The sequence below is a fragment of the Etheostoma spectabile genome, chromosome 4, assembly GCF_008692095.1.
Source record: "Etheostoma spectabile isolate EspeVRDwgs_2016 chromosome 4, UIUC_Espe_1.0, whole genome shotgun sequence".
Taxonomy (NCBI): domain Eukaryota; kingdom Metazoa; phylum Chordata; class Actinopteri; order Perciformes; family Percidae; genus Etheostoma; species Etheostoma spectabile.
Window position 1 is genome coordinate 21,254,694 of NC_045736.1, and position 8,772 is coordinate 21,263,465.

Below are 8,772 nucleotides of genomic sequence, written 5' to 3' on the forward strand. Positions count from 1 at the left end.
ACATATCAGAATCAGAATCAGAATCAGCTTTATTTGCCAGGTATGAGGACACATACAAGGAATTTTTCTTTGGAGCATTGTTGCTCACAATGTGCTTACACATAAAAAACAACCAAACAATATATACACACTTATATATACATACTCTAAACAGAAAATAAACAAAAACACAAAAAGCACAATGGAGCGTAATCCAGAAGCGGCCATCTGAGGCGCCATCTTGAACAAAAAACAACACATACATACATAGGCAGAGTTTGACAAGGGGAGACATCGATTTTTTTTTTGATACTAATTAAATAAACAAAAAGAAGTTTGGTGTCCCCTGCTGGAGCTGCTGTCCCCTTGTCCTGACCCCGGATAAGTGGATGAAGATGGATGGATGGAAAAAGAAATTACAACTTTACGGCACAAATCTTTTTATTTATTTTTCGGCTCCTTCTACGTGACCCTGGTCTCTGTTTGTAACGTAGAGTTTTCCCTGCGTGTCTCTATGCTGTTTGACATCAGACAGCCAATCAGCAGCATTATTAGATTTTATTGACTCACTGACACTGATGAGATTGACTCTTTAGGTATTGAATTTTTCGATACTTGATACTTTCAAAATTTCGTCGGTATCTAAAAAATATTGAATTTGACAACCAGCCCTACTCCTATATCCCTCCATCCCTAAATAACAGCATGCTGTTTTCTGTTGCTTCTGTTTTGGGATTACTTTTCACGGGAGGGAGGCAGGGAGATAGAAAAGAGAAAAGAGAAGGTCCAGAAAAGAGCCCTAAAATAACTGTCATGCAAGTGGACAGGCAGTGATTAAGGATTTAACTGATCATCCTGGGGCTGACAGTGAACCAGCTATTATCTAGCAGGAATCAAACGCTGCTCAAAGCCCTGGGAGGATCTCCGCGCCTCTCAGCATCTCTCAGCTCCTCTCAGAGGTCTGGCCAACATGAAAGGAGACGTCAGGGTCTGGGAGCTGACAAGCCATGGAGAGAGAGCAAGAGAGAGAGAGAGTAAAGTAATGAGATCTTTATTTTGGCTGTTACCTCAGGGACTGTTGATCTGTGTTGTGGTGATGTGCAGCGGAATACAAAGACCTACTCTGTTTGTTTATGTGGGAACTCTGTCTGTCTGTCTATGTGTGTGTGTGTGTGTGTGTGTGTGTGTGTGTGCGCGTTGTATGTGTGTGTGTGTGTGTGTGTGTGTGCGTGTATGTATGCATGTTGGATGTCAGTCAAAATTAGTGGAGTAAAAGTCATTCATTGATTGTGCAACGCCTAACAAATGACAGGAAACTAGATGCTACCAGATGAGTAACCAGATGAACAAAAGTAAATCTTATTGAGATTGTGGTGAGAACATAATAACAGTTAGGGGGAAATTAGTGAATTGGTCTGTGTGCGTGTGTGTTTTACGTTGGTGTGGTTTCTCTGTTTGTGTTCTTCTTCATCAAAGCCCTTTCCATGACACGAGAGTTCACACTTGATCCTCCTGCTGATCTCCCCGCTGAAGTGTGTGCTTGTGCTTGTGCTTGTGTGTGTGTGTGTGTGTGTGTGTGTGTGTGTGTCTGTGTGTATTGTGCACAGTGCTACACCATGTTGTGGTGAAGTCTTTGCACTGTTGTAATTAAGCTTGACTTCCTTGATGTGTTCTACATTGCACAATACTTGCACTGGTGACACCAGCATCAACTACCATGTATTGTGAAAGAATGGAAAAGCATATCGTCCTGGCCCTAGAAGAAAGTATGCAGTGTTACAGTGTACAGATTCAGTTTGATAATTCCACAATTTTTCCAGTCCCACATTCTTGACATTATAAATTAAAAAAATTAAAAGTCATCAAACTTTGGCATCTTTTGCCTTTTTAGAAGTTGACATTTGAGATACAGAAGGAAACGTTGGGAGAGAGTGAGAAGGGCAAGCCATGCAACAAAGCATCATATGAATGGCCGCATCCGAATGGGCTTACTGGACCACATTTTCTTAACATGCATGGCCCTATTGTGGCTAAGGTGTAAGGATCATTCACGTGAGATGCCACTTTTGACGCGTCAAATAATGAGGTAAACATATTTAAAAGTAATCCCTGTGAGCCATAATCGTAGATTTTACTGTTATGAAACAGTCATACCAACTTGGTTTCTATATATGGGCATCTGCTCCAGGCATTCAGCTACTGCAGGGTTTACATTATATGCTAATGTTACATGCTAATGTCAATTTTGGATCATATGTCCGGTTTTGCAGTTTTTGGTTTAGAAGCCTTTATCTCTGAAACTTTGTGCAAAAGTTGCAGTTCAATCCCTGGCCCTGCAGTCCTATGTCAAAGTGTCCTTGGGCAAGACAGTGAACTCTGAGTTTCCCCCGATGCTGTGCATTGGAGTGTAAATGTGCGTGTTTGTCTGATGAGCGGGTAGCACCTTGTACGGCATCCTCGGCCACAGTGTATAAATGTGTGTGAATGATTCCTGTATCATGTAAAAGCCCTTTGAGTTGTTGTTGTTAAGACTAGAAAAGCGCTATATAAATACAGTCCATTTACATGTACATTCACTTTTTCCCGCGTTCCTACTATTGCACTACGTTTCTCCGTAGCTGCCTTGAACTTGGTACTTCTAATTTCTCAGTGTCTTCAAGGACCACTGGATTTTTTTGCTTTAGTTACAAGAACACATACACACATGCATGCACATACCCATACACCCCATACACACAAACTGGCTAGCTCATGCCGAGTTGAGTGCTGTGTTCCTTCCTGAGGTCCCTTCACACATTAGACCAGCTCTAATAATAAAAGAGAGAGGAGTCAGAGTGGATCCTTTGAGTGTTCAGTTGAGGGCGGGTGACCCACTTATCCATTCCTCTGGCTTTGTCTGGGCCTCTGGGTTAACCCACTTACCCACTCCCCAGGCTTCTGCTGGGCCCTGGAGTGAAGGCCAGCTCCTTTTCTCATCAAACAACTGCTCTTAATAAAGGCCAGGGGCTGGGGAGCCTGAAGCCCACGGAGCCATGTGAGAGAGTGTGTGTGTGTGTGGTGTGTGTGTGTGTGTGTGTGTGTGTGTGTGTGTGTACATACACACACATACAGAAATACACAACAGTGCACAAAAACCCAATTACGCGGCCCTCAATAGTTTTCTGCTCAAACAGCGAATTTGTTCTAAACCTTTATCAACGTTTGCTGTATCAGACGCAGAGTTTCTCCTTGTGTGTGTTGTCTGTAAGGGTTTTTGTGTGTTTGTGCATGTGTTTCTTTTTTTGTGCTTCTGTATCTGTGTGCATATCAGCTTAGAGATCTCTCTGTCTCCTCCACCACCAAGCTGCATTTGCATTTTAATTATGTCAATGTTTGTTCAAAAGCATGACAGGCGCTCAGACATGACAAAATGGAAATAAGGGACTTAAACTAGGGAATTACAGCCCATTCGTACATGTTTTGTGCAACGCTAACATGATGTACATCCCTGTGTCCCGCATGTGAAACCCTTTTTTTTCACGCCTCTTAATCCTGCTTTGGGGGTTACAGAGGAGGCTTGCTCAGGGGAACCTGAGCGGTATCAGGAGCAAGGAAGAAATGTATTATCTGTTATCAAATTTACTATGTTCTATTATTTCATATACTTTTGTCTTTATGGTATTTGTCTTATGTGTAAACGTTCAGTTTTTACCCTCATTTCCCTGGCTGAACTATCCAACATTTTAAAAAAAATTTAAATTAAATTTTCTTTAATTTCACAGAATTGTCTTCAAGTGGCTTTAATAAAATAGGTCAACATTTTGGAAAATAAGCTTATTTGCTTTCTTTGGAAAGAGATGAGAACATCAATATCATCTCTGCGTTAAGTACGGTGCTGGAGACAGGATGTTGTTAGCCTAGCTTTAAAAATGCACCTACCAACACCTTAAAAGCTGACTAAATAATATATTGGGAAGAGGGACCAGGATAAGTACATAAAATAGCTTTATAAGAATTGGTAAGTGTATTTGTAATGTTTTAAACAGAGCCAGGCTAGTTGTGTCCCCTGCCTCCAATTTGTAGGTTAAACTAGGCTAACCACATCCTGACTCCAACTCTGTGTTAACGCACAGTTATGATCTCTTCATCTCATTCTGTGAAAGAAAACAAATAAGTATTTCTGAAAAAGTATGTTGCTTCAAAACATCCCCATCCCTCCCAGTCAGGGTTCTTGATCTAATTATGCAGTTAAACCACTGAAATGTTTAGCTGTGGGATAATGCTAGAGGAGCGCAAGGGAAGAGTCAAAAAGTCAGCACACCTGCAAAGTAAAGTCAGTTACACAGCAATACCTATCTAATCTATTGTGAAGAGATACTGTATACTGCTGATTTAAATCCAGCTCTATGTCATGGCTGTGTGGGCAGTGTGGACAGTGTGTGTAGATGAACTGAGTTTGGCTTCCCTCTCTGGCCGCAGCGCATGGAGCTCCCAGCTGAGCAGAGCAGGCGATGTCTGCCAAGAACCGCTTGATGACGAGTAAACCCGCCATGGAGCTACGCTGAGATCTGTTGTTTCGCGTCATCTGGCTGATCTCGGCAGACCTCGGCTTGTCCGAGCTCCGATCACTGACGCCCAAAATTATTCATCTAAACACACTGCCCACAAAAAAGCTGTATCGTCTGCAAATTCATGTTAAATGTATGGGTGATACCACAGAACCTGTGGTGTTGCATTCCTATTCCTTCTGTCAAAAGTTACAATCTCTCTTCAACTGCACAAGCAGCACCCAGCTGTAGAAACACACTAAACAAGAGAGTACCCAAAGTTTCCCTGAACTCCTGACACACTACCCATCTTCCACTCCCCCCCCTCCCTTATCGCTGCCTATAGTTTTCTTCCTCTCTCTATCCTCCTCCTCCTCGGTCTTTCCAGTGAGTGGCAGGGCCAGGATGGTGCTTCTGTTGTGTGTAATAAATGCTGTTGTATTGAGCCCACAGGGAAACCCTACTCTCCTCTCCCAGCCATTACTGTCTAATGGCCAGATGATGGGAGAGACACACACAGAGCCTGTCACAGACAAGCTGATATACTGCTCTGCTATGTGTGTGTACATGCGTGTACGTGTACGTGTGTGTGTGTGTGTGTGTGTGTGTGTGTGTGTGTGTGTGTGTAAGTGTAAGTAAGAAGGATGTGTGCGTGCGTGCATGTGTCATATAGAGGCTGATAAACCACCCTGGCCCCTGGGCAGAGGAGGATGGGGGTGGGGGGGTAACAGCAGTAACTCACTGCAACCTGATCAAGCAGTGATAAATCTTCTGAAGCCATCCTGTTTCCTGACACACACACACACACACACACACACACACACACATACACACCACACACACACACACACACACACACACACACACACACACACACACACAACACACACACAACGCACACACAACGCACACACACACACACAGCTCCACCCTTTTACTCCCTCTCACCCACTAAACCCTTAGGGCAACATTGAAAATGATACGTGCATCACTTTAACTGTCCCCTATGTACATTGTATTATATATTTTGTGGTTCTGACTCACTGGAGGATTATTAAAAGGCTTTTTTTTACCAGATGTATAAAATTCATTTTGGCCATTGTCTTTCTTAATCAATAGATTTGAATTGGATAATGGATAGTCTTGGTGAAGTAATGTCATTTTAACAGTTAGGAATGTAGCCTTGCTCCTCCTTCAAGTGCCCCCTGTCAACATTGAAGGGTATGTATAGGCTATAATAGGCTGTTTTAACATCTTTTAGGTAGGACAATAACTCAATATGGAGAAGTTTGATACACTGTCAATGTCTCCTATGGTCCAACACTTTATAAACCAGCCAGCCAGATGTGACCATTCAGGTGAAAAGTCAGAGAAAGGTAGGTGATTATACAAGTCACTGAAATATTAAGGCTTAATTCTCTTTTTGTTTTTTTCATACTTAACAGTCAGCACAGGAAGCACAGAGCAAATGGCTTTCACCAAGCATTGCCCAAAAGCCATTGCTCACTCATGAACACGCCTGATAGAATGTTGTGTGTACTCTACAGAAAACACTTTAAATAAAAAAAATTCAAAATTGCTTTTCCATTCAGTACAGTAATTTCCCACTTTGGGATTAATAAAGATCTATCTATGTATCTAGCAAAACCCGATTCTGGAACAGCCTTAGCCGCATTTCTGACCCTGCTGTCGATGTTAGCAGCTGTGCATGTAAATTCTGGATTGCGAAGAAGGCAAGCTATTATTCGAGCGATTTGCAACATTCCTGTCTCCAGCGTTATCAGTGGAAGGAGATTATTCCTAAAACAGTGTTAAAACGCTCCTGTGGATGGAGATTTTTTTTTTTTTATTTATTTTATTTTTTTAAATGAAAAACACACACACACACACACACACACTCTACTTTGAAGGTGGATGTACTAACTGTGGCATGCCTCACATGTTTTCCAGCCTTTGCAACCTTTGTCTCATAAAGGTTGTGATGTATTTTCAGTGACTAAAGGCTGGTGAAATTTGTTCTGGTGCTCAGGTGGTTTAAAGATCTTAAATCTTTCCTCATGGCTATATTTTGGAGGAAATGTAACAATGTTTTTCTGTACTCAATGCTCAAGGACCAGTTTACAATTGACAATTTAAATTGTGTTTTTTTAACAAGTTCAATTCTTTATCTTTTATATTTGTGGAAAATATTTTTAAATAATGTTTCGCATAAGTTCTTGGTTGTTAATATTTGTGCTTGTGACAAGTTAATAGCAGTATGTGTACCTGCATGCAAGCACATGCATGGGCACATGCACGCAAGCACACACGCACGCACACACCACACATCACACACACCACACACACACACACACACACACACACACACACACACACACACACACACACACACACACACACACACAACCAACCAAACCATCACGCACCCGCATGCACACAAATACAGCGTCACAAACACTAGAAAGAATACAAGGACTGGACAGTGCAAGGACACCAATCCACTTCAACTACAATCAGACTAACCTTGAGAGGCACTGGTCCTTTCTCTTCCACTAAGCTTAAAAAAAGAAATTTGAATACCTATATAATTCCAAAATTTGCTTGCTTTGAATGGCACAACTCATAAGTACCAAAACATTTTTGATTGCCCTCCTGTAAAACCTTGTCTCTAAAGATAAACATTGACATGTATTTTTTTGAATTTAGCTTTGAAATATTTTACAGCGCAAATTGAAGCCCCACAAATAAGCTGTGAACCTAAAAACAGACTCTGCTTTTTTTTCACTCAAATATATTTGCATGCAATACACTAACAAGAAGAAAAAGAAGAAGAGATATTTTTATTTAACCAAGTCCCTATGAACTGAGCTACTGCCACTTGCATCTGTAAACAAAACATTGGCCTTGCAAACAAAAGGCCAATATAGATATCCTTGTTAGTCTTTATTAGTGTGTGCATTTTTGTACACAATTTTAAATTTTGCTTAAGGTGGTTACTGCAGTTAAGCATGTTCCATATTGTTTGCCTGCAATGGGCCTCAGATTTAATTTTTAATAAGACCTTAAATAGGTCCAAACAGTGGACACCTATACCTATCTTTGCCCGTGACACATAAAATGAATTCAGATGGTAAAGATGTGAGTCGCTGTCTGGGGTCAGATGTTCCTGTGTGTGTTTGTGTGTTTTTTTTCTGTCTGGCCTGCGACAGTCTTTCGTTGTAAAGCTCCTGTCTTACCTGAGGATTAGGTGGATCAGACATTGATTGACAGATCCTCCTTTTTCCTCCTCCCCTTCCTACCTCCTCCTCAAGCAACGCCGTGTTTGGGGTTACAGAAGAACATAGGCGGGAAACCATGACTACAGCACACCCGAGAGGGACTCCTGAAACATGAGGTCTCCTTGAATATGTGTACTGTGTGTGTTTGTGCGTGCACCCATTTGCGCAAATGACTGTACTGTGTGTATATAAGCATGTGTGTGTTTGTTATATGTGTATATGTGAGAGTTTGTGTGCTGGTAAAGGAAGATGAAAGGTGTGTGTGTTGAGCCCTGCTGTCAGTCCCTGCCATGTTTTACAGCCCATCCGCTCTGCACAGTGATTAGAGCTGTCGACTCTGATGTGATGACATGGGCTGAAACCACAGCAGGGGAGTGAGAGAGAGAGAAGAGAGAGAGAGAGAGAGAGGGAGAGAGAGACAGACAGTGAGAGGCGGTTTGAGGGTCAGTTGGAGATCAGAGAGAAAGTTTGAGAGAGAAAGGGTTTAAGAAGAGAGTTGACCTTGACAACAGCTGCAGCAGCAGCAGCAGCTCTTAAAAGTGCGGGCCAGTGTTGGACCTCGTCCACAGCCCTGATGGTTCAAAATACAAGTCACTACCTGCCATTGCAGAGTTCTCAGCCCACCCATTGCTTACTGAAAGTCAGCATACAGGAACACCGTGTATGGCAGGGTTGCAGACAAAACTGATGATGTACAGGTGTACTGTGTAAGTGCATTAGTCTTTTAGCAAATACATTCCATGACAGCTATAAGAGAGAAGAAACACAGATTTTTTTTTTTAGGTTTACAAAGTTCTACTTTAGAGCCTTTAAGGAAGGCATGTACATATAGTTGCTGACACTTCTTCACATATGTGTACTTCACAGGCGCTACCCTCCCCTCTCTTTCACCTTTAGTGTGCCCCATTTTCATGTGTTCTTAATCGGGCCAGAGGGAGGGAAGAAAGAATTGACAGGGGGGAGCACTGCTCAGGGCCTGTTTGGGTTTA

The 8,772-nt window shown here is 42.1% G+C and overlaps 1 long non-coding RNA gene across 1 annotated transcript in view; it reads left to right on the forward strand.

Annotated features, from left to right (window-relative positions):
- Positions 1-392: 392 nt before the first annotated feature.
- LOC116688142 (uncharacterized) overlaps positions 393-8,772 on the forward strand; it is a 16,232-nt gene continuing 7,852 nt past the window's right edge. Inside the window, exons 1-2 of the long non-coding RNA XR_004331718.1 lie at positions 393-487; positions 4,361-4,366. This is a non-coding gene — a long non-coding RNA (uncharacterized LOC116688142). The remainder of the gene's footprint in view (positions 488-4,360; positions 4,367-8,772) is intronic.